Source organism: Octopus sinensis, linkage group LG5 (assembly GCF_006345805.1).
Source record: "Octopus sinensis linkage group LG5, ASM634580v1, whole genome shotgun sequence".
In the NCBI taxonomy this organism is placed as follows: domain Eukaryota; kingdom Metazoa; phylum Mollusca; class Cephalopoda; order Octopoda; family Octopodidae; genus Octopus; species Octopus sinensis.
In genome coordinates, this window is record NC_043001.1 from 14,839,525 (window position 1) to 14,867,185 (window position 27,661).

The 27,661-nt window shown below is 40.4% G+C and overlaps 1 long non-coding RNA gene across 1 annotated transcript; it reads right to left on the minus strand.

Annotated features, from left to right (window-relative positions):
- Positions 1–1,066: 1,066 nt before the first annotated feature.
- LOC118763479 lies at positions 1,067–27,438 on the minus strand. Its single transcript, XR_004999238.1, has 3 exons — positions 27,428–27,438; positions 24,094–24,101; positions 1,067–1,215 (listed from the first exon to the last, which is right to left on the minus strand). It is a non-coding gene; the product is annotated as an uncharacterized LOC118763479 (long non-coding RNA).
- Positions 27,439–27,661: the final 223 nt, after the last annotated feature.

The following is a 27,661-nucleotide window of genomic DNA, read 5'->3' on the forward strand; positions in this document are numbered from 1 at the left end:
CACCCACCATCCCGACAAATTTTACTCAAAAACATCAAAAATAAATATTAAAATTTTTAAATAAAATTTCACTTCCCCAAAATATTTTTATTGTAAAGAAAGAAAAATATCCTGGGAGATATTGACTGCCAGGGGATTTTGTTCAGTGGGGATTTTTCCAGGGGGGGGGGGTGATTTTGTCCAGGGGGTGTTTTGTCCTTGGAGGATTTTGTCCAGGAGGGATTTTGTAATCGAGGGTATTTTGTCCAGGGAGTTTTTGCCCTCAGGGGTATTTTGTCCAGGGGGTATTTTAGTTATCAGGCCATTGAAAAAAATGCTATGAAAATGACCATTAAAACAAAGGGGAATTACTGTGTGATTGACTGTTATTAAGACAAAAGAGCTATTAGAATGACCGCAAAGTAAGGGCATGGAATAAAGGTAAGGGAATAAAAATGTTCATAGTAATTGTGTAAGTGTGCATGTCTATACATACACATGTGCGCCCACACACCCACGTACATGTGCCTATATGTATATACTCATCCACCCTCACTTGAAACACACATATGCTCACCCACACATTCGCCAAAAGATATATACATACCTGCATAGACGCTCGCACACACACCCATGTGCACAAAAAAGGTTCATACACACATCTATATATGCACATGCACAAAAAAAACAGGGCTAAAAGCAAAATACAGAAAAATGTGTAAAAAAATAAGCAATAAGAGTAAAACATGTCTATAAATGCACATACTCACATGCACCCACACACACATGGCTATACATGCACATACCCGCACACAAGCACCCATCCACACGTGTGCACAAAAAATTCCATATACCTATCTATATATGCACAGGAAAAATGCAGGGTGGAAGGTAGAATACAGAAAAAATGTGTAAAAAATATATGAGCAATAAAACTATAAAATATCTCTATGAATATGTAAAAAAAATATATAAAAAATATATAAGAAATATAAGTAAAAAGTATAGAGAGATAAAAAGCCTGTATGTGGATACAATATAGAAAGCAAGTCCTATCTGTAGTCTTGGGGGACAAAAAATATAACAAATATTTAGCCATGTATGGACATGATCTGAAAAGTTCAGTTCTCGAATTTAGACATGTGGTGGAGTCTAAGCTGCTTTTCCAGATGAGCCATCTTTCCATGTCACAAAGACCACACTTTTCACTGCCGTTGGTGTAGGGCTTACACTTGGCTAAGATCTTCCAATGGATCTTGTAACTGATGCACACACACGCACACACACACACACACACACCACACACACACAGATATATAGATATATATGTGTATATTAAGGGATAAACTACTAGGTGGATAACCATACGCTAGAAGAAGATCACATACAATCTAACTACAAAGAAAAAATGTTCTCCAGAGTAGTTAGATCGTATGTGATCTTCTTCTAGCGTATGGTTATCCACCTAGTGGTTTATCCCTAAATATACACATGCATTGAAATTTTTTCTGATTTTTCAGATTTTTTATACGCTAGGCTACTGGTTTTAAATTGGTATTAATTAAATTAATATTCAATTTATCTCCCTCGTTATTTAATATATATATATATATCATCATCATCATCATCATCATTTAGCGTCCGTTTTCCATGCTAGCATGGGTTGGACGGTTCAACTGGGGTCTGGGGAGCCCGAAGGCTGCACCAGGCCAGTCATATATATATATATATATATATATATATATATATAGTGTAAAGAGAGTTAGCAGTTATAATAACCGACTAAGGGATAAAATATCTGAATGTACTATTGGTATCCGTGTTATCTGCGTTATCCCCTGGCATTGGTGTGCAGGTGTGTGGAGTGCAGGTAAGAACAGGATAAACAAGAGTTTATCAGGAAACAAATACAAATAATCAGAAAAGATTAACAAATGCATCGATTGGACCACATTTATAAGCTTATTTTTTAATACAAAGCATAACATAAGAAATAGGTTTACATCAACTATTTGTTGTATTGTGCTTTGTATAAAAAAACTAGCAGTATCGCCCGGCGTTGCTCAGGTTTGTAAGGGAAATAACTATAAAGCATTTTTAGAGAGTTATAGCCAAAAAATAGCAAAAAAATGGAAAAAAATGATGGTAAATTTTTTTTTTTTAAAAAGGTGGAGTTGCGTCCCCTAGACAGTTTGCGGTTTGTGTTTCTGATTCTCGACCCCATGTCGAATTTATCGATTTTTTTCAGAACTGGGGGAACTTTACAAAATTTTCGCTGCGTTAGTTTTGAATTATGACATTGGGCTATGTGTGTGTCAAGTTTCATTAGAATCGGTTGAAAGCCGTGGTCAGGGTGAGGGTACAAGCTAACAGACACACAGAAACACGCACAGACAAACTGCCGTTTATATATAGAGAGAAGAGATAAGCTATAAATGTGGTCCAGTCGATGCGTTTATTAATCTGAGGTTTTCTCCACTTTCTGCTTATCTATTTATAACACACACATATATATATATGTGGAGGCGCAATGGCAGTTGTAGAATTGCAGTTTCGATTCCAGACCGGGCGTTGTGAGTGTTTATTGAGCGAAAACACCTAAAGTTCCATGAGGCTCCAGCAGGGGGTGGTGGCGATCCCTGCTGTACTCATTCGCCACAATTTTCTCTCACTCTTTCTTCTGTTAGGCCTGCTCGCTTAGCCAGCGGGGTGGCGTCATTTGAAGGCTAAAACAATGCGAAGTGCATTGTGACCAGCGATGTGTAGCAACATCTGATAGCCTGGTCGGTCACACTGATCACGGTGATATATATAAATCATATGCATATATATATCATATGCATATATATGAATATGAATATAAATATTGTATATATGCATGTATATATATTACTGTTCTTATTGTAAATCATGTCTATTGTCCAGAAATGACCTTCTCAGCAACTCTTTCTATCTTGGTGTGAAGTATGTATATATATTCTTTTATTCTTTTACTTGTTTCAGTCGTCTGACTACGGTCATGCTGGAGCACTGCCTTTAGTCAAACAAATCAACCCCAGGACTTATTCTTTGTAAGCCTAGCACTTATTCTGCTGTTCTCTTTTGCTGAAATGCTTAGTGATGAGGATGTAAACACACCAACATCGGTTGTCAAGTGATGGTGACAGGACAAATACAAACACACACACACTCACATATATGTGTGTGTATATATATATGTGTATACATATACAACAGACTTTTTTCAGTTTCCCTCTACCAAATCCACTCATAAAGTTTTGGTTGGCCCAAGGCTATAGTAGAAGACATTTGCCCAAGGTGTTATGTAGTGGGACTGAACCTGGAATCATGTGGTCGGGAAGCAAGCTTCTTACCACAAAGCCACATCTGCACCTATGTCTATATATTGTAGAACTCTGTCAGTTACGACGACGAGGGTTCCAGTTGATATGATCAACGGAACACCCTGCTCATAAAATTAACTGAGCACCCCACAGACACATGTACCCTTAATGTAGTTCTCAGGGAGATTCAGCATAACACAGAGTGTGACAAGGCAGGCCCTTAGGAATACAGGTACAGCAGAAACTGGAAGAAAGAGTGAGAGAAAATTGTGGGGAAAGATTGCAGCAGGGTTTGCTATCACCCCTTGCCGGAGCCTCGTGGTGCTTTAGGTGTTTTCACTCAATAAACACTCACGATGTCCAGTCTGGGAATCGAAACCACGATCCTATGACCACAAGTCTGCTGCCCTAACCACTGGGCCATTGCGCCTCCACTCTCTATATGTGAGTACATAGATATATAATTGCGTTTTGTGAGAAGCAAAATAGTGTGTGGTTGTTGATGACAAGTCATGGTTGTTCTGTGTGGTTAGTGAAACAACGAACATGCTTAACATTGTTCTTTTACTCTTTCATTTGTTTCAGTCATGTGACTGAGGCCATGCTGGTGCACCACCTTTAGTCGAACAAATCAACCCCACGACTTATTCTTTGTAAGTCTAATACTTATTCTATCGGTCTCTATAGCCGAACCACTAAGTTATGGGGATGGTTTTTCAAGTATGTTAGGGAGACAAACACAGACACACAAACATATACAGAGACACACACACACACACATATATATATATATATATATACAACAGGCTTCTTTCAGTTTTTTTATTTCTTTATTGCCCACAAGGGGCTAAACATAGAGGGGATAAAAAGGACAGACAAAGGGATTAAGTCGATTACATCGACCCAGTGCGTAACTGGTACTTAATTTATCAACCCAGAAAGGATGAAAGGCAAAGTTGACCTCGGCGGAATTTGAACTCAGAATGTATAGACAGAAAAAATACCGCTAAGCATTTCGCCCAGAGTGCTAACATTTCTGCCAGCTTGCCGCCTTTATATATATATACAACAGGCTTCTTTCAGTTTCTGTCTACCAAATTCCCTCACAAGGTTTTGGTTGACCTGAGGCTATAGTGGAACTGAACCCGGAGCCATGTGATTGGTAAGAAAGCTATGTACTGCACAGCCACTCCTGCGCCTATTATAATAATATAGTGTTATATTGTGGTCATGGTGGGGCGGACAATAATAATTATGGTGACTCTTATAATGTTATACAGAACATTATTATAATAAAACAGTGATGTATTGTAGGTTATGAAACGGGATATGTTGAACAGTGTTGTATTGTGAGAGTTTAACCCTTGTGACAGTAATTTTCCTTCAGCAGCCACTGATTTTGTGATAAAAATCTGCCCATTTAAAAATATTCCATTTGTAATAATTTGAGTGTGGGAAACTATAGTTGTGTTCCAAAAACTAGTTTGATTATGAAAAGTTTCGATACTTTCTAAATCCTCCCAAATTCTTGTTATTTCATTTTTATTATTTTCTTGCTACTCCATCCCGGTGAGAACCATTACACATGCCAGCTATTCTTCATTCATTAATATTGTCCTCTTCACCCATATGTTACATTGATCACTCCACCCTGCCAACCACTGAAATATCACTCCTCTTGCACTGCGCCTGCCTCTCTCTTACACCTCCACTCCTGGAGCCTACTCAAGCATGTGTTGTCTCTCTTTTGTCCTCCCCACTCTATCAACTATATCATGTGATTGGTAAGCAATCACATGATTAAGTTCTCCTCTGCTCTCCCACTTCTGCATCCCTCTATCTTCCCCAACTCATACATCATTACTCATACTCACCCCTTTTCCATCATTCCCTACATCCATCCTTCAATCTTAAGCAAACTTTACAGTTGCAGTCTACCTCCCCTTCTGCCTCCCCTTTTCTTTCTTCCCCCTTTCCCTTCCTTTCCCCCTATACATTCTTGCAACCCCCTTACCCACACACTTAGTTCCTCTGTCCCTACCCACATCAATTCACCTTGTACCTTGAAGGCCAACCTGATGAGGAGGATAAGGATGATAATGATGATAAATTAAGTACCAGTTACGCACTGGGGTCGATGTAATCGACTTAATCCGTTTGCCTGTCCTTGTTTGTCTCCTCTGTGTTTAGCCCCTTGTGGGTAGTAAAGAAATAGATAATGATGATGATATTTCCAAGCAAAGTAAGAATATTTCCCCATAACTAGACGTGCTTTTCAGCAAAATAAGCAACATCATTTGCATGACAGTCATGCTTGGTTGCAGCTATCATGTGATGTCAACGTAACGGTACACACAAACACACACATATAGGATCTTTACCTTCCGACCGACAGATTTAAAAAATAATTTTTTGTAACTAAACACTTTGAAGCTTCGTATACTGGTAGAATGTGTCATATAAAACATGTTTTACTCTTAGCATTTTTGAGAAAAACTTACATTTACTCTTTACTCTCTTTTACTCTTTTACTTGTTTCAGTCATTTGACTGTGGCCATGCTGGAGCACCGCCTTTAGTCGATCAAATAGACCCCAGGTCTTATTCTTTGTAAGCCTAGTACTTATTTTATCGGTCTCTTTTTGCCGAACAGCTAAGTTACGGGGATGTAAACACACCAGCATTGATTGTCAAGCGATGTTGGGGGGACAAACATAGACACACAAACACGCACATACACACATATATATATACATATATACGACGGGCTTCTTTCAGTTTCCGTCTACCAAATCCACTCACAAGGCTTTGGTTGGCCCGAGGCTATAGTAGAAGACACTTACCCAAGGTGCCACACAGTGGGACTGAACCCGGAACCATGTGGTTTGTAAGCAATCTACTTACCACACTGTCACTCCTGCGCCTTACGAAGTTATTTCACATTAAAGTTCTCATATTTCAGTAATGTCAACCAATCAATGACGTGTATTCAGCTGAATAAAGTTACTGTCGTTGTTTGTCATGATATATACACACAAATATAAAGTTCCACATGTATAATTATATACATATATACACGTATACTCTTTACTCTTTTACTCTTTTACTTGTTTCAGTCATTTGACTGCGGCCATGCTGGAGCACCGCCTTTAGTCGAGCAAATCGACCCTGGGACTGGGACTTATTCTTTGTAAGCCCAGTACTTATTCTATCAGTCTCTTTTGCCGAACCGCTAAGTGACGGGGACGTAAACACACCAGCATCGGTTGTCAAGCAATGCTAGGGGGACAAACACAGACACACAAACACACACACATACATATATATATATACATATATACGACAGGCTTCTTTCAGTTTCCGTCTACCAAATCCACTCACAAGGCTTTGGTCGGCCCGGGGCTATAGCAGAAGACACTTGTCCAAGGTGCCACGCAGTGGGACTGAACCCGGAACCATGTGGTTGTTTAGCAAGCTACTTACCACACAGCCACTCCTGCGCCTGTAAAGAATTATAATTCTTATATGTAAAGAATTATAATTCTTTGAAGTATAACAGATAGGAGATTCTATATATATTTTTTTTGCGACATGCATACCTTTGTAATTCCTATCTTGTAATGTAACACGTGTAACACGGAATTAAAATATACCAAATTTTTTGAGGCTTCTGTTTTGTTAAACACATATAGATGCATATACTTAATTATATATATATACAGGCATAGATGCGTGTGTAGGAGTTAATGAAATTTTTATGGGCTCTGTTTTTTAGGGGTCACCCTGTATGTGTGTGTGTGTGTATGTGTGTGTGTGCATGTGTATACATATATATATATATATTATATACACATATGTATTTATATTATATACGCAACAGGCTTCTTTCAGGTTTCCTCAACAAAAATTCACTTTTGTTGGCTGAGGGCTCAAGGTGCCACATTGCAGGACTGAACCACTGAACTTGAAATCATTCTTCTTAAGCACAGTTGTTCATAAATTATATTTTATCACAATTTTAGTAATCATCACAACTTGTTTTACCTCCTTTCATTCCTCACAGCTCCACCCTCTTATAAAAAAAACTCTGAATTCATATATGTAGCACGGATGTACACCCAACAACGTTCCAACTGGTACAGTCCAGAAAAATGCATGGAGAATTTATAAAATGCAACACATTAGTGATAAATAAGCAGAGAGAGAGAGCTTCTTTTTTTTTTTTTTTTATTAAAGTGTTATATTGTCACTTTGTGAAATATGTAGTAGACACCTAACATTCTTTGAATATATATCAACATCGATGGAATTTACAAATATTATTTATATTAGGTTAAGCTGGAGAGCTGGTAGAATCGTTAGCATGCCGGGTGAAATGCTTAGCAGTATTTCGTCTGCCGTTACGTTGTGAGTTCAAATTCTGCTGAGGTCGACTTTGCCTTTCATCCTTTCGGGGTCGATAAATTAAGTACCAGTTACGCACTGGGGTTGATATAATTGACTTAATCCCTTTGTCTGTCCTTGTTTGTCCCCTCTGTGTTTAGCCCCTTGTGGGTAGTAAAGAAATAGGTATTTCGTCTGTTGTTACGTTCTGAGTTCAGATTCTGCCGAGGTTGACTTTGCCTTTCATCCCTTCAGGGTCAATAAATTAAGTATCAGTAAAACACTGGGGTCGATGTGATTGACTAGTCTCCTCCCCCAATTTCAGGCCTTGTGCCTATAGTAGATATGATTATTCATATTAGGTTAAGGTGGAAAGCTGGCAGAATCGTTAGCCTGCCGGGCAAAATGCTTAGCGACATTTTGTCTGTTACTACAGTTGTCATCATCATCATCATCATCATCATCGTTTAACATCCGTTTTCCATGCTAGCATGGGTTGGACGGTTCGACCAGGGTCTGGGAAGCCAGGAGGCTGCACCAGGTTCCAGTCTGATCTGGCAGTGTTTCTACAGCTGGATGCCCTTCCTAACGCCAACCACTCCGTGAGCGGAGTGAATGCTTTTTACATGCCACTAGCACAGGGGCCAGAGGAGACTGGCAATGGCCACAATCGGTGCTCCAGCATGGCTGCAGTCAAATGACTGAAACAAGTAAAAGAGTATGCTTTGTTTCATTATCCAATTTTAACAGCTGCTTTATGAACCAATAATGGAATCTCTACATGATCTCTAATTCTATTAGAAATAGAAACCAAATCACCTTTAAATTGTATTCCACCCCATTACAAAGGAAGACTACATTGAATATTGTTGTATCTTGGGAGGGTCACAATGACAATAATAAGCACATGCACTGGTTCTATCTCACTTCTTTATTATTTATATGCCAATTGGTTAACAGGTGTGACTGTAAGGTAAGAAGCTTGCTTCCCAACCACATGGTTCCGGGATCAGTCCCACTGTGTGACACTTCGGGCAAAATGCTTAGCAGTATTTCGTCTGCCGTTACATTCTGAGTTCAAAATTCCGCCGAGGTTGACTTTACTTTTCATCCTTTCGGGGTCGATAAATTAAGTACCAGTTATGCACTGGGGTTGATGTAATCGACTTAATCCCTTTGTCTATCCTTGTTTGTCCCCTCTATGTTTAGTCCCCTGTGGGCAATAAAGAAATAAGAAACTGGAAGAAGCCTGACATATATATATGTGTGTGTGTGTGTGCATGTGTGTGCATGTGTTTGAAGGTCTCTCGAGTAAAATCCCTTACTGAGAAACAGATATGGGTTGAGGACAGGAAGAACATCCAGCTGCAAAATCCTGCTTCAAATAACTCCTTGTCGAGACTCGTGCTAGCATGGGGAGAAACAGACAGAAGTCAGATTAAACTAAGCAATACAAATCGTTGAGAAGAAATTGTATCTCCTTTCATAGTAACCTTTTGAAAAGCTTGTAATACCAATATGAGACCATAATTTTCTGGTTCAAATCAAAGTTGGTCCTCTGAACCTTTCTTTCTTCTATGGTGACTGAAAACAGAAACACCTGAATGATAGGAAATGATGAAACAGAATCAGAGGTTGGATAGCCGTTAATGAATGACATATCTGAAGGGTAAATAGAAAAAAAAAGGAGTCAAATGTATAACATTGTATGGGATAGGTTATTTGAATGAGGTTAATGACTATTTTGTAGTAACAAATTTATAATGAATAAATATTCCACCTATATATCGTGTGATCAGCAGACATTAATTGAATTTAGACAACAAGCATTGATTGAATGAATTGATTACCTATAATCAATATTGACCAATATTGATCATAAATAACTAAGCTATATTTATTTAATGTCAGGACTTTCTGAGGTGACTGAGTACCAGACAAACGTAATAAAAGTGAGCCAATGAAAAAGGGAGAAATTGCAGCAATATCTACCTAGAATTGTGGAGGAACATGGCTTAGTGGTTAGAGCAGCAGACTCATGGTTGAGGATTTGCAGGTTCGAATCTCAGACCAGGTGATGTGTGTGTTTATGAGCGAAACACCTGAGCTCCATGTGACTCCAGCAGAAGGTAATGGCAAACTTCTGTTGACTTTTTCGCCACAACTTTCTCTCACTTCCTCCTGCATCTAGCGGCTCACCTGCGACAGACCGGCGTCCTGTCCAGGTGGGGAAACCTATACACCAGTGGGTAGCACGTAGTCTAGTGGTTAGAGCAGTGGACTCGTGGTTGAGGGATCGAAGGTTCAAATCTCAGATCGGGTGATGTGTGCGTTTATGAGTGAAACACCTAAAAGCTCCAAGCGGCTCCGGCAGAAGGTAATGGTGAACTTCTGCTGACTCTTTTGCCACAACTTTCTCTCACTCTTTCCTCCTGCATCTAGCAGCTCACCTGCGACGGACTGGCATCCTATCCAGGTGGGGTACCTATACACCAATGAAACCAGGAAACCGGCCCTTATGAGCCAGGCATGGCTTGAGACGGAACAAACAACTACCTAGAATAACATCCTGATTGCTGTATTCCCAGTTTTTCCTTAGTCATAATTCATCACCAACATCATCATCATCATCATCGTTTAATGTCCGTTTTCCGCGCTAGCACAAGTTGGACGGTTCGACCGGGGTTCTGGGAAGCCAGAAGGCTGCACCAGGCTCCAGTCTGATCTGGCAGAGTTTCTACAGCTGGATGCCCTTCCTAATGCCAACCACTCCATGAGTGTAGTGGGTGCTTTTTACGTGCCGCCTGCACAGGTGCTGGAGGGGGGGGGGTCCGGCATCGGCCATGATTGGTTGGAGCTTTTACCACCCAGAATTAACCACTACAGTATTTCTTTTAATCTTTAGGGCCAGGAGGAAAGGCTGGGCCCATGAACCATTCACAGGGCCACCTTTAAAAAGGAAGGACACATTGGACATTATACTCATAGCTACATTCTTTGAAAATATGATGATTGTTCATATTTGGGATGCTTTCATCTTGAGTCTGTTCATTTAGAGCTGAGCTGTGCCTCAACAAGGCAGTGAGCTGGCAGAATTGTTAGCATGCAGGACGAAATGCTTAGCGGCATTTCATCTGCCACTATGTTCTGAGTCCAAATTCCGCTGAAGTCAACCTTGCCTTTCATCCTTCCAGGGTTTTTGAAATAAGTACCAGTTACGCACTGGGGTCGATATAATCGACTTAATCCCTTTGTCTGTCCTTGTTTGTTCCCTCTGTGTTTAGCCCCTTGTGGGTAGTAAAGAAATAGGTATTTCATCAGCTGCTATGTTTTGAGTTCAATTTCCGCCAAGGTTGACTTTGCCTTTCATCCTTTCGGGGATCAATAAATTAAGTACCAGTTGCATACTGGGGTCGATCTAATCAACTGACCCCCTCATCCTCCAAAATTTCAGGCCTTGTGCTTATGATATAAAGGATTATCATTATTATTATTATCATTATCATCATTATTATCATTATTATTATTATCATTATCATCATTATTATCATTATTATTATTATTATTATTATTATTATTAGTAGTAGTAGTAGTAGTAGTAGTAGTATTTTGTTTGCTCCCATCTCGAAGAGTGTAACATGTTTTTCCAGTTTCCATCAAGCTCCCATAATGACATTTAAACGTGTAAACGATAGGTCAGTTATTGTTGTTTTTAGCGAAATAGTCTGATTCTATTTTTATACACGTGTGTATGTTTGATTATACACACATACACACAAACACACACAAACACACAAACACACGCACGTTCATGCCACATATGTATGTTTCTTTCTATGCGAGTATGTATGTTTTGTATGTATATGTGCATGTATATATTATTTATATATGTATGTATATGGGTATATATACCATATTTTAATGTGTATAAGGAAACCCCAAATTTTGGGGGCTTAAAATTTGGAAAAAAGGTTTTGTAAGGGATTATAATATTATTCCTGTATAATCATCATCATCATCACTATAATCATCATCATCATCATCATCATAATCATAGTCACCACCATAAGCTTCCACCACCACCATCTTCTTCATAATCATCATCATTGCTATCATCGTCATCATCATTTCATGTTTGTCTCCTATTCTTTTATCTGTTTCAATCATTTGATTGCGGCCATACTGGAGCAGCACCTTTAGTTGAAGGGGACTTATTTGTTGTAAGCCTGGTACTAATTCTGTTGCTAGGTTACGGGGACGTAAACACACCAACATTGGTTGTCAAGTGATGTGGGGAGGGGGGACAAACACAGATGCACGAACATGCACACACAACACACAAACACACAAACACACGCACGTTCATGCCACATATGTATGTTTCTTTCTATGCGAGTATGTATGTTTTGTATGTATATGTGCATGTATATATTATTTATATATGTATGTATATGGGTATATATACCATATTTTAATGTGTATAAGGAAACCCCAAATTTTGGGGGCTTAAAATTTGGAAAAAAGGTTTTGTAAGGGATTATAATATTATTCCTGTATAATCATCATCATCATCACTATAATCATCATCATCATCATCATCATAATCATAGTCACCACCATAAGCTTCCACCACCACCATCTTCTTCATAATCATCATCATTGCTATCATCGTCATCATCATTTCATGTTTGTCTCCTATTCTTTTATCTGTTTCAATCATTTGATTGCGGCCATACTGGAGCAGCACCTTTAGTTGAAGGGGACTTATTTGTTGTAAGCCTGGTACTAATTCTGTTGCTAGGTTACGGGGACGTAAACACACCAACATTGGTTGTCAAGTGATGTGGGGAGGGGGGACAAACACAGATGCACGAACATGCACACACACACACACATATATAATTGGCTTCTTTCAGTTGGCCTGAGGTTATAGTAGAAGACACTTGCCCAAGGTGTCACGCAGTGGGATTGAACCCGGAACCATGTGGTTGGGAAGCAAGCTACTTACCACACAGCCACTCCTGCGCCTATGGTCAAGTTTAATAAAATTTAATTTGGACTCAATGCATGAAGTGTCATCGTTGGACCCAAGGCCCAATGAAGAACCCTCAAAAGGAGCTAGCTTAAAAGCTTCCTGTTAGGGCAGCTTTAAAGCTAGTCTTCCATATACATCATGCTCTTAGCTACTCAGTTTTACTCTGTCTTGTACACTCTGTGACCTGTAGACTACAGACCATTCTGTCAGAGACCTTCATCAGAACAGCAAAAGCTATGGATAGCCTCTTGCTTTCAACCATGGACTTCTGCTGTTGGACAAAACCTGGATTTAAAACACTAGATGATGATGGTGATGATATATATATATACGACAGGCTTGTTTTCAGTTTCTGTCTACCAAATCTACTCAGAAGGCTTTGGTCAGAAGACACCTGCCCAAGGTGCTACGCAGTGAGACCAGGTAATTTTAAAATAATTATTAGATAATCTTTTATATTTTTATTCGGTAGGCGCAGGAGTGGCTGTGTGGTAAGTAGCTTGTTTACCAACCACATGGTTCCGGGTTCAGTCCCACTGCGTGGCACCTTGGGCAAGTGTCTTCTACTATAGCCTCGGGCCGACCAAAGTCTTGTGAGTGGATTTGGTAGACGGAAACTGAAAGAAGCCTGTCGTATTACATGTGTGTGCGTGTATGTTTGTGTGTGTGTGTTTGTCCCCCTAGCATTGCTTGACAACCGATGCTGGTGTGTTTATGTCCCCGTCACTTAGCGGTTCGGCAAAAGAGACCAATAGAATAAGTACTGGGCTTACAAAGAATAAGTCCCGGGGTCGAGTTGCTCGATTAAAGGCGGTGCTCCAGCATGGCCGCAGTCAAAATGACTGAAACAAGTAAAAAGAGAGATAGAGATATTTTATATAAATTTTTTATAATTTTCATAATATTCATTATTTACATAGTGATTAAAACTCCACGTGAGTTTATATTAATATAGCTTGTGGGGGCGGGGGTGGGGGAGCATAAGGGGGGCATGCAAGTATTTGTACATTCATATACTCTTATCTTTTACTTCTTTTCCGGTTTCACTCATTGAACTGCGACAAGGCTGGGGCAATGTCTAGCTTTTCCTACATCTGTTGTTCATGCACTAGCGCACAGACGCATATATATGTGGTGCGTGCGTGCATGTATGGGTGAGTGTGTGTAGATACTCATGTGTCAGTGTGTGTATCTATATGTATTTATACATATATTTATATATGTATTTATATACATATGTATTTATATATTTATGTATACATACATATCTTTATATATATATATGTGTGTATGTATATATATATGTGTGTGTGTGTGTGTATATAAATATATATATATATGTACACGTTCATATGCACATATATACATAGACTTACTCGCATATATGGTGACACATATATATACAAGTGTATATGCACTGGTATATGCACAAGTGCAGTGCATATGTGTATGCATGCATTTGTACCCAGGTGGATTTGCATGCAGTTTATGTATCACTGTATCGCTATGCATATGCTTGTGTATATGAGTACATGCATGTGGTGTATGGCACCATTCACACATGCTCACACAGAATATGATAACATTTAGCCTACATCTAACCTGTTTACTGCTATTAACAAGAGCTAAGAATATATATATGCTGCACGTAAGAAGATGAAGAACATTGGAGAAGTTTAAATGTCACTTACTAGACATGATTTTCTGGAAGCTTTTCTCACCTATAAAGTAAAACCAAGAAAAAAAATAACCAGCTTTAGATGAAATAGAATCAGAGAATCAAACATTAAACAATGCAATGATATATATACATACATCATCATCATCATCATCATTTAACGTCCGCTTTCCATGCTAGCATGGGTTGGACGGTTCAACTGGGGTCTGGGGAGCCCGAAGGCTGCACCAGGCCAGTCAGATCTGGCAGTGTTTCTACAGCTGGATGCCCTTCCTAACGCCAACCACTTCGAGAGTGTAGTGGGTGATTTTATGTGCCACCGACACAGGTGCCAGACGAGGCTGGCGAACAGCCACGCTCGGATGGTGTTTTTTATGTGCCACCGACACAGGTGCCAGACGAAGCTGGCAGACGGCCACGCTCGGATGGTGTTTTTATGTGCCACCGACACAGGTGCCAGATGAGGCTGGCGAACGGCCACGATCGGATGGTGTTTGTTACGTGCCCACGGCACGGAGGCCAGTCGATGCGGTACTGGCTACGGCCACGTTCGGATGGTTTTCTTGTGTGTGACCGGCACTGGTACCACAAAGATACAAATTCCATTGATGTTCATCTATTTTGATTTGTTTTGATTTTCACTTGCCTCAACAGGTCTTCACAAGTGTCACAAGAAGGAAGGTATGCACAGGTGGACTGACTACGTCCTAGGTAGGGGCCACGGGTTATGGCCTGACTAGTCTTGCCGGGTCTTCGGATGGTGTTTTTATGTGCCACCGACACAGGTGCCTAGTCTTGCCGGGTCTTCGGATGGTGTTTTTATGTGCCACCGACACAGGTGCCAGATGAGGCTGGCGAACGGCCACGATCGGATGGTGTTTGTTACGTGCCCACAGCACGGAGGCCAGTCGATGCGGTACTGGCTATGGCCACGTTCGGATGGTTTTCTTGTGTGCCACAAAGATACAAATTCCATTGATGTTCATCTATTCTGATTTGTTTTGATTTTGATTTTGATTTTTGATTTTCACTTGCCTCAACAGGTCTTCACAAGTGTCTCAAGAAGGAAGGTATGCACAGGTGGACTGACTATGTCCCAGGTAGGGGCCACGGGTTATGGCCTGACTAGTCTTGCCGGGTCTTCGGATGGTGTTTTTATGTGCCACCGACACAGGTGCCAGATGAGGCTGGCAAACGGCCACGATCGGATGGTGTTTGTTATGTGCCCACAGCATGGAGGCCAGTCGATGCGGTACTGGCTACGGCCACGTTCGGATGGTTTTCTTGTGTGCCACCGGCACTGGTACCACAAGGATACAAATTCCATTGATGTTCATCTATTTTGATTTGATTTTCACTTGCCTCAGCAGGTCTTCACAAGTGTCACAAGAAGGAAGGTATGCACAGGTGGACTGACTACGTCCCAGGTAGGGGCCACGGTTATGGCCTGACTAGTCTTGCCGGGTCTTCTCACGTACAGCATACTTCCATAGGTCTCGGTCTCTAGTCATTTCCTTGGTGATACCTAAAGTTCGAAGGTCGTGCTTCACCACCTCGTCCCAGGTTTCCTGGGTCTACCTCTTCTACAGGTTCCCTCAACTGCTAGGGTGTAGCACTTTTGCAAACAACTATCTTCAGCCATTCTCGTCACATGACCATACCAGCGCAGCCGTCTCTCTTGCACACCACAACTGATGCTTCTTAGGTTCAACTTTTCTCTCAAGGTACTTACACTCTGACGATTATGAACACTGACATTACACATCCATCGGAGCATACTGGCTTCATTTCTTGCGAGCTTACGCATATCCTCAGCAGTCACGGCCCATGTTTCACTACCATGTAGCATGGCTGTACGTACACATGCATCATACAGTCTGCCTTTTACTCTGAGCGAGAGGCCTTTTGTCACCAGCAGGGGTAAGAGCTCTCTAAACTTTGCCCAGGCTATTCTTACTCTAGCAGTTACACTTTCAGCACACCCACCCCCGCTACTGACTTGGTCTCCTAGGTAGCGGAGCTATCAACTACTTCTAGTTTGTCTCCCTGGAACGTGGTAGAAGTTGGTCTCTGGCACATTTCCAGTGTTTATTGCTCCTGAGCATCTGCCACAGACAAAAACTATTTTCCTAGTTAGCCTTCCTTTGACATTGCTGCACCTCTTATGTGTTCATAGCTTACACTTGGTGCACCTTATAGAGTTTCTACCTACACCTTTTTACAGATCGAGCAGGGCCATCTACCTGAAGTCGTTTGTGATTGGTCCACCTTCCTACTTATTAGGACTTTGGTTTTGGCTAGGTTGATTCTAAGGCCCTTCGATTCTAATCCTTGTCCACACCTGAAACTTCTCCTCCAGTTCTGATAGTGACTCAGCAATTAGAGCAAGGTCATCAGCATAGAGGAGCTCCCAGGGGCATCCTGTCTTGAATCCTCCGTTATTGCCTGGAGGACTATGATAAATAGGAGGGGACTGAGGACTGAACCTTGGTGGACCCCAACCTCTTCACTGTACTCGTTGCCAACCCTCACCTTACTAGCAGCGTCTCTGTACATGGCTTGCACAGCTCTCACTAACCATTCATCTATCCCTAGTTTCCTAATTGACCACCAGATAAGGGATCGGGGGACCCTGTCAAAGGCTTTCTCCAAGTCAACAAAAGCCAGGTACAAGGGCTTATCTTTGGCTAGGTATTTCTCCTGCAGCTGTCTTACCAGGAATATAGCATCAGTAGTACTTTTGCCTGGCACGAACCCAAACTGCATATCATCTAAGCTAACTCTCTCTCTAATTAATTGGGCTATAACCCTCTCCGTAACCTTCATTACCTGATCCAGCAGCTTGATACCCCTGTAGTTATTTGTATTTTGCATTTTTGAACCAGATGGTTTCAAGTAGGTTGATATTAAAAAGGCTAAGGTAAAAATGAATAAAATGGACACTTTCATCCACTTTTATCTTTAATTTTCAAAACAGTAGAAAAAAATGTACATAAGACTAAATCATATGAGTAATCAAGAGGATTTGGCATCACAGACACAAAACAAATAAATAAAAAAAGTAAAAATAAAAACCTTTCCTTTATATATATATATATATATATATATATATATTATATATATATATATATATACTCTTTTACTCCTTACTCTTTTACTTGTTTCAATCATTTGACTGCGGCCATGCTGGAGCACCGCCTTTTAGTCGAGCAAATCGACCCCAGGACTTATTCTTTGTAAGCCTAGTACTTATTTGATCGGTCTCTTTTGCCAAACCGCTAAGTAACGGGGATGTAAACATACCAGCATCGGTTGTCAAGCAATGTTGAGGGGGACAAACACAGACACACAAACATGCACACACATATACATACATATATATATATATATATATATATATAATATATATATATATACACATGCATATAACATTTTCCAGCTGATTTTCAGTAACACTTCCAGTCACATCAGTTATCTTTGTTTTGAAGTCTTCTAAAAATCGAGGCTCTCATCATCATCATCGTTTAGCGTCCGCTTTTCATGCTAGCATGGGTTGGACGGTTCAACTGGGGTCTGGGAAGCCAGAAGGCTGCACCAGGCTCCAGTCTGATAGGCTATGTTTCTATGGCTGGATGCCCTTCCTAATGCCAACCACTCCATGAGTGTAGTGGGTGCTTTTTACGTGCCAGACGAGGCTGGCAAACGACCACGATCGTATGGTGCTTTTTACATGCAACCAGCACGGAGGCCAGGTGAGGCTGGCAATGGCCACAATCAGATGGTGCTTTTTACATGCAACCAGCACGGAGGCCAGGCGAGGCTGGCAATGGCCACGATCGTATGGTGCTTTTTACATGCAACCAGCACGGAGGCCAGGCGAGGCTGGCAATGGCCACAATCGGATGGTGCTTTTTACATGCCACCAGCACAGAGGCCAGGCGAGGCTGGCAATGGCCACGATCGGATGGTGCTTTTTATATGCCACCAGCACGGAGGCCAGGTGAGGCTGGCAATGGCCACGATCGGATGGTACTTTTTACGTGCCACTGGCACGGAGGCAGTTGGGGCAGCATTGGCAACGGCCACGTTCGGATGGTTGTCTTATGTGCCACCGGCACTGGCATCACAGCTACGATTTCCATTGATGTTGCCAGTCAACATTTTCTTCTCTCTTACTATCTCTCTTTCTTTATTCTAGGCGTAATCCATCACTCTCGTGTTTGGCCGAAAGTCTTTATCTATTGTGTCTTTGGTCTATCGTTTCAAATTATATTCTTCTACTTTTGTACAGCCACCCTGTATTGTCTTGTTTACTCGAACCCTAATTCTACGCAGATTTTGCTGGTGCTGCTGATATACGAAGTTCTCAGTCTTATCCTTAAAGGCACGAAACCGAGTATTAGTATTTTGGTCAGTAACTGATGAAGAATTAGGGCCCTTTTGTGTCTGTCTTATGTATATGTTTTATAGTATTTAATGCACTTTTTATTTATTGAGTAACTGAACACCACACACCTCCATTTTTGTTAACAGTAAGTTTTATATATATATTACCTGCCCTATGGTGACTCATATATATATATATCAGCTAACCGGCTTCCATGCCGGTGGCACGTAAAAGGCACCATTCAAGCGTGATCGTTACCAGCATTGCCTTACTGGCACCTGTGGCAGTGGCATGTGTAAAAAGATTTGAGCGAGGCCATTGCCAGTACCGCCTGACTGGCCCCAGTGCCGGTGGCACGTAAAAAGCACCCACTACACTCTGGGAGTGGTTGGCGTTAGGAAGGGCATCCAGCTGTAGAAACTCTGCCAGATCAAGATTGGAGCCTGGTGCAGCCATCTGGTTTGCCAGCCCTCAGTCAAACCGTCCAACCCATGCTAGCATGGAAAGCGGACGTTAAATGATGATGATGATGATGATGATGATGATATATATATATATAGATAGATAGGTAGATAAGTAGATGGATAGATGGATAGATGGATGGATGGATAGATAAATAGATAAATAGATAGATAGATAGATAGATAGATAGATAGATAGATAGATAGATAGATAGATAGAGATAGACAGATAGATAGATAGATAGATAGATAGATAGAGTCACCTTAGGGGAGGTGATAGCAATTTTTCGCAGACATTTTATAGAGAAATATGTTATCTGTAAAAACAGAAAAGAAAAGAAAGAAAATCTCTAAACAAGCATTTGTAATTTCCTCCCAACCTAGTATATGCTCTTATTTGCAATTGTGTAATTGCCACCAAGTTGTTGCCTGCATGATACGAGTTGCCCCCAACCCTGCGTGTAAACAAGCTTCAAATATCACACCATTAGTCTTATATGCATTGGGAATGAGTAAATTCAAAATGTGACTCGCAAGAATTTAGGTTTGAATAAATATTTAGTCTGTGCTCTTTTGTTTTATCCTGGAGGATCAGTGAAGGTCACTGGTACAACACCATCCATGAAAAAGAAAAAAGATAAATTCACACCATCCCACCATGGCATTTCTTAACTGTGGAAATTGTTTTATTAATCAGGGTGTCTCCACATGTAGAGCTGTTATCAAAGAAGCTTGAGAGGCAGTTGGATGGAACTTACACTCGCCTCCTTATGAGAGCTCAAAATATCTCGTGGAAGAGTCATCCAACCAAAATGCAAATATATGGGAAATTACAACCTGTGTCATCTCTTGTGAAAGGTAGAAGAGTCCAGTTTGCTGGACATTGTTGTAGAGCTGAAAACGAGGCAATTTCTACTCTTCTCCTCTGGAAGCCATCTGCTCACGATACCAGAGGGCGCACACTCTCCTACCCTGATGTAATCTCCAGGGATACAGGCATCCAGCAACAGGACCTCCGTAATGCTATGATGGACCGTGAAGTCGGGCGTAGCATGGTAAATTTCATTATCTCGACCACGGTTATGATACCAGAGGGCACACACTCTCCTACCCTGATGTAATCTCCAGGGATACAGGCATCCAGCTACAGGACCTCCGTAATGCTATGATGAACCGTGAAGTCGGGCGTAATATAGTAAATTCCATTGTCTCGACCACGGTCAAACAATGATGATGAGAGCTGCTACTTCTTCGCATTGAGATGTCACAGCTCCAGTACTATGAACATATGATCAGACTGTTGCAGGAAAGAACCACAAGGAATTCTTCAAAGCAAGCCAACCAACAGGAGATGTAGGGGAAGAATAAGAACGAGTTGGTTGAGTAATGGGAAGCACTCCGTCGGTTACGACGATGAGGGTTCCGGTTGATCTGAATCAACGGAACAGCCTGCTCGTGAAATTAATGTGTAAGTGGCAGAGCACTCCACAGACATGTGTACCCTTAACGTAGTTCTCGGGGATATTCAGCGTGACAGAGAGAGTGACAAGGCTGGCCCCTTGAAATACAGGTACAACAGAAACAGGAAGTAAGAGTGAGAGAAAGTTGTGGTGAAAGAGTACAGCAGGGATCACCACCATCCCCTGCCGGAGCCTCGTGGAGCTTTAGGTGTTTTTGCTCAATAAACACTCACAACGCCCGGTCTGGGAATCGAAACTGCGATCCTATGACCGCGAGTCCGCTGCCCTAACCACTGGGCCATTGCGCCTCCACTGGTTGAGTAATAACCATAGAATCACTCAATCATGCTTGGGAACCCAGCTGGAAAGTCTAATGACGGTTGCTTCTGCTTGAAACTTATGGAGAAGGTGCCTAAGGACTCTACTTTTGTGACCCTTGGATGGATATTATTACATCTTGGATGGATATTATTACACAGCAATATTAGTTTCAAATTTTGGCACAGGGTCAGTAGTTTTCAAAGGGGAAGGAGTTGACTACAATGACTCTTTGACTTGTGCTTATTTAATTGACCCTGAAAGGGTGAAAGGAAAGATGACCACGGTGGAATTCGAACTCAGAATGTAAGGATGGACAAAATGTCACCAACCATTTAATCTGGTTTGCTAAGCAATGATAGGCAGTAATATTACATAGATACATACATACAGACAGACAGACAGACATGCATGGAAGAAGAATGAGAAGAAGAATGAGGAGGAGAAGAATGAGAAGAAGAAGAAGAAGAACAACAACAACAACAACAACAACAAAGATAGTGAGAATAATAATAATAATAATAATAATAATAATAAGAAGAAGAAGAAGAAGAAGAAGAAGAAGAAGAAGAAGAAAAAGAAGAAGAAGAATGAAAAGAAGAAGGAGGAGGAGTAGGAGGAGGAGAAGAAGAAGAGTAGCAGGAGGTAAATGACAGAGAGAAGCAACAGCAAGAGCTGGAACAACAAGAACAGCAACTGAATAAGAAACAGCCAAGAATAAACAGAAAAAATAATATTTAAAATAATACAAGATGGCAGAATCGTTAGCATACAGAGCGAAATGCTTAGCGGTATTTCATCCGTCTTTACGCCTCGAATTCAAATTCTGCCATGGTCGACTTTGCCTGTCATGCTTTCGGTGTCAATAAACTAAGTACCAGTTGAACACTGGGACCAATTTAATCAACATAGCCCTTTCCCAAAGCGGCTGGTCTTTGGCCAAAATTTAGAACCAATATTTTAAATAAGAGCACTCAGAGAGCAAAAACCTCCACCAAGGCAACATCAACGTCCTCTCAACAATTAGCCAGAGATGATTGTTAAAATGAGAATATCTGAAATAAACTTGATTGCTCGCACAAGCAAGAATCCTAAAAATGAACCTGACTGCTTTCAAAAATTAAGTAAAAAAAATACAGGAAAAATAACCCAGAATCCTTGTCCGTTACCAGATTGATCCCAAACTCTAATCAATTTGTGTCAGTTATGAGGCCAAACATCCCTGAAATTTTCATCTGAATCCATTTGGCGGTTCTTGAGATATCTGGTCCATGGACAAACAAACAAACAAACGCAACTGAAAACAAAACTTCCACCTTTGCTAAGGCGGAGGTAATAAATCAAATCTCTAATTATTACGTATGAGTAGGAGATTGTTTTTACTCACACACTGACACACACACACACACAGGCATACACACATACAGACATATACATGCACATCCATAGGTGGTGAGCTGGCAGAAATGTTAGCGCACCGGGCGAAATGCTTAGTGGTATTTCATCTGTCATTACATTCTGAGTTCAAATTCTGCTGAGGTCGACTCTGCCTTTCATCCTTTTGGGGTTGACAAATAAATTACCAGTTTCGCACTGGGATCGATGTAATTGACTTAATCCCTTTGTCTGTCCTTGTTTGTCCTCTCTGTGTTTAGCTCCTTGTAGGCAGTAAAGAAATATATACATACACATCTACAAACCTCTAGAGAAGTATAAAACCTTACTAGAATTAAAACACGCATGCAGGATAATCATGCAATATCAAGATATGGTAATAAAACAAGAACCATCATAAACAAAGCATGTTTGCTTTGTAAGCACATGGTTCCAGGTTCAGTCCTACTGCGTGGCATCTTGGGCAAATGTCTTCTCGTACAGCCTTGGTCTGACCAAAGCCTTGTAAGTGGGTTTGGGAGATGGAAACCGAAAGAAGCTCATTGTATGAGTGTGTGTGCATGTCTGTGTTTGTCCACTACTACCACTGTTTGACAACTGGCGTATATGTCCCTGTAACTTAGCAGTTTGGCAAAAGAGACTGATAGAATAAATGCCAAGCTTTAAAGAAAGGTAAGTGCTGGGGTCGATTCATTCAACTAAAAGTTCCTCAATGTGGTGTCCCAGTGTGGCTGAAGTCTAATGACTGAGTAAAAAAAAAAAAGAAAAGGAAAAAGAAAGCAAGAACTCTCTAAACAAGATTGACCTGACAAGAACTGGAATTTCATTGGACAATTAGAACCATGAAAACACAAGATACAAAACTTTCACTCAAAAACAACAAGAATAATAACAACACACAAACAAAACAATAAGTGCACCAAATGTATACTCCTCATCTTCAGCTGCCAATGGATATCATTATAGTTTTGACAACTACTCAATATCATTCAATCCAGCAGTATCAACAGCTTGAAAGCATAAACATTGCCTTTGTTTATATGCTTATTATGTTACAAAACAGAAATCTCTAACATCAAATGGTCACATAACTATAGCAACAATGCAGAGAAATTAAAAAGGTAAAATATAGAAAACAGAGAAATATCATCAAAACGGCCATGGCTAACTGAAAACTGAAGAACTTAAAAGCCATGACACATTAAAACGAACTAGCGAACTAGACATATTGACCAGAAATTATTGAACATAGTTGAAAACACACATCGCAAATACATAAAACAGAATATAAAAATGACCAAAGGAATATTCAACTTAGAACTGTAATCATGTAGATGAATTGAAGAACGTAAACCAATACCTATGTATTTATAAAACATACTTAATGCACGGAAATATAATGAAAACGAATGAAACACAAACTAGCAGAATAAAATATTACATTAGCTATCAGGCTTCAGTTGATTCAAAACATCAGAGGAAACCTATGCGGACCAATATGTATTAAATATAAAAACATATAGATCTTAATTAAAGAAAATACATTTAAATGAGTATTTCCTTCTAAAACAGAAACACATCAATAATATAAAATTGATGAAAATACACATCATAATAAAAATACTTTATACATGAAACACACACACACACACACCTATCTATCTATCTATATGCATATGTTTGTGTGTCTGTGCTTGTACCCCACACACACCATCGCTGCAGACGAAGGCAAGGCTGTGTGGTAAGAAACATGTTTCCCAACAACATGGTTCATGGTTCAGTCCCACTGCATGGTACCTTGGGCAAGTGTCTTCTACTATAGCCTCGGGTCGACGAAAGCCTTGTGAGTGGATTTGGTAGATGGAAACTGAAAGAAGCCCGTCGTATATATAAATATATATATATATACTAGCTGACATACCCAGTAATTCCCGGGAAAGCAGGGCTTATCCTTTGGTTCCATTCTCATAATTGTTTCGCTAATACAATGTAGCCCTTAAAATGGATTTTGTGCATTTACAGAGAATAGCGAACTGTCTTATACAGGATCTTGTTTTTAGGAATTCCCAATAAGTTATGAATACCCAAATTGTGAAGTCTGTTATGTAATAACATGAAATTAGTTACTCGATAGTAAGAATTCAAATAAAGTAGCCCCGAAAAGGGCTATAATGTGTTCCCAGAGAATATTACCCTCAGCGGTGCTAGTGTTGGTATATTCGTGAATAAGTCACTAACCGAAATAAGTGGATCTATTGTTTAGGAAAATACTATTTACTTGTTTAAGGGTTTTACGGATAAATTGCAAAAATAACTCCAACAGTTCAAATACTAAGAAATAAGCATACTCAATTTGATTTATACCAAATGATGTAGAAAAATGAAAGGGTTATTTCCCTTGGCTGTTAAAATGAAATATATTAGATATATATAAGGATCCCTTCAAGGAGCTCTATTATCGATGTTTTTCAACAATCTGAGTATGCCATGAGGTTTTCAGACATGAGTTCTACTCATGTGTTAAATTTCATCAAAATCGATAAAACGATGTAGGAGGAGTTAGCTAACAACTCCACAAACACACACACACACAGAATTTCCCACATATGTAGTAGATGTATTTGTGTCTGATACCAATAGAATAAGTTCTAGGCTTACAAAAAGTCCTGGGGTCGATTTGTTCAGCTAAAGGTGGTGCTCCAGCATGGCCGCAGTCAAATGACTGAAACAAGTAATAGAATAATAGAACAGGCAAATCTATGAACAAAAACAAAAAAAAACAGGAAAATTAAGAAAATTCTTTTATTCTTTTACTTGTTTCAGTCATTTGACTGTGGCCATGCTGGAGTACCACTGTTTAGTTGAAATTGACCCCAGGACTTATTCTTTGTAAGCCTAGTACTTATTATATCAGTCTGAACCGCTAAGTTATGGGGCGGAAACACACCAACCTCTGTTGTCAAGTGATGTTGGGGGAACAAACACAGACGCACAAACAAAGATACACACACACACACATATATATGACAGGCTTCTTTCAGTTTCCATTTACCCAATCCACTCACAAGGCTTTGGTAAACTTGAGTCCAAGATGTCACGCAGTGAGACTGAACCTGGAACCATGTGCTTGGGAAGTAAGCTTCTTATTTTTTTATTGCCCACAAGGGGATAAACATAGAGGGGCAAACAAAGGGATTAAGTCGATAACATCGACCCCAGTGCGTAACTGGTACCTTATTTATCGACCCCGAAAGAATGAAAGGCAAAGTCGACCTCAGCGAAATTTGAACTCAGAACGTAACAGCAGATGAAGTACCGCTAAGCATTTCGCCTGGCGAGCTACGTTTCTGCCAGCTCACCACCTTCTTACTACCCACTCCTGTGCCTATATGCATATAATTTGTCCATGGGCAATGTTCCCAAGAAGTGGGTCCCATGAAACCAAGCTCATCATCAGACAGACTGCACTATTCACACTAAATTGTTGCCACGCAACTCAGAAAGTACTGCGAACCACAGAGCGTAGAATCACCTCTTCATCCACTTTTGTCTTCTGGTTTATTCTGAGCTGGTGTAGTTAGCACCTGCCAGGGTCTCACCTATGGATTAATCAGTCCTTACAGAGATGCCACAATGGAGCAGGGTAGATGAGGATATTCACAGCTCATAAGCGACTCGTCTAAGAGAAGGTAACTCTATATACATCTGACATCCTGATAACTACTGGACACATGGCATTTGAAGCCTCAGCCCAACACAAGTTTGAAGGACGAGAGAGTAAGACTGGTCTTGTACAAACCAAGACCCATCATGTAAAATCGTTTGGCAAACCAAAGACAGACACCATCACCACTGCCATATTTTCCATTGGTCCAGTTTCTTGGAAACATTGCCCATGGGTGAATTATATATATATATATATATATATATATTATATATATATATATAATATATATATATATATATATATATATATAGATATATATATATATATATATATTATATATATAATATATATATATACATACATACACCACACACACACACACATATATATGCCAGCGATGCTTTGACTGGCTTCTGTGTCGGCGCATGTAAAAAGCACCAAGCGATCGCGGTCGTTGCCAGCCTCCCCAGGCACCTGTGCCGGTGGAACGTAAAAAGCACTCACTACACTGATGGAGTGGTTGGCGTTAGGAAGGGCATCCAGCTTGTAGAAACGCTGCCAGATCAGATTGAAACCTGGTGCAGCCATCTGGTTCTCCAGTGCTCAGTCAAATCGTCCAACCCATGCTAGCATGGAAAACGGACGTTAAACGATGATGATGATATATATATATATATAAAGACGCAGGAGTGGCTGTGTGGTAAGAAGCTTGCTGCCCAACCACATGGTTCTGGGTTCAGTCCCACTGCATGGGGCCTTGGACAAAGGTTTTCTACTATAAGCCTCAGGCCAACCAAACCCTTGTGAGTGGATTTTGTAGATGGAAACTAAAAGAAGCCCGTCATATACATATGTATATATATATGTATGTATATGTATGTGTGTGTGTGTGTGTGTGTGTGTGTGTGTGTGTGTGTGTGTGTGTGTGTGTGTGTGTGTTGTGTGTGTGGTGTGTGTGTGTGTGTGTGTGTGTGTGTGTGTGTGTGTGTGTGTGTGTGTGTGTGTGTGTGTGTGCTTATCCCCCCACTATCACTTGACAACCGCTGTATTTTATAGTCCACCCAGCACCTATATACATATATTATATATATTCTAATACATGATATTATGTAATTTGCGTTTGTTTATGTGCTTATGTATATGTGTGTGCGTATGTCTGTGTGCGTATGTCTGTGTGCGTGCGTGCGTGTGTGTCACTGGAAACGAGAAACTCAGAGTAACAATCTATTTGCGACGTTTTCTACTCCTGAGTCGCGCAATATTGTGTGAAAAAGTCAGCGATGCGTTAAAATAAATATTTTTATGTCTGTGAAAGAAAGACGAGCGTGTTGTTTGTTAAGAAGGCAAAATAACAATAATTAGTAGTAATAATAAAATCGACAAACCGATAAAGAGTTAACACACATCTGATGTCGCTAACAGAGATAATGTTTGTTTGCGTTATTAGCGACAACAGATACATACAATCACTACGATAGTGTGTAAATTACTACGATAATGATTATCTTTGGGTTGTCTCTTCTCTCTCTCTCTCTCTCTCTCTCTCTCTCTCTAT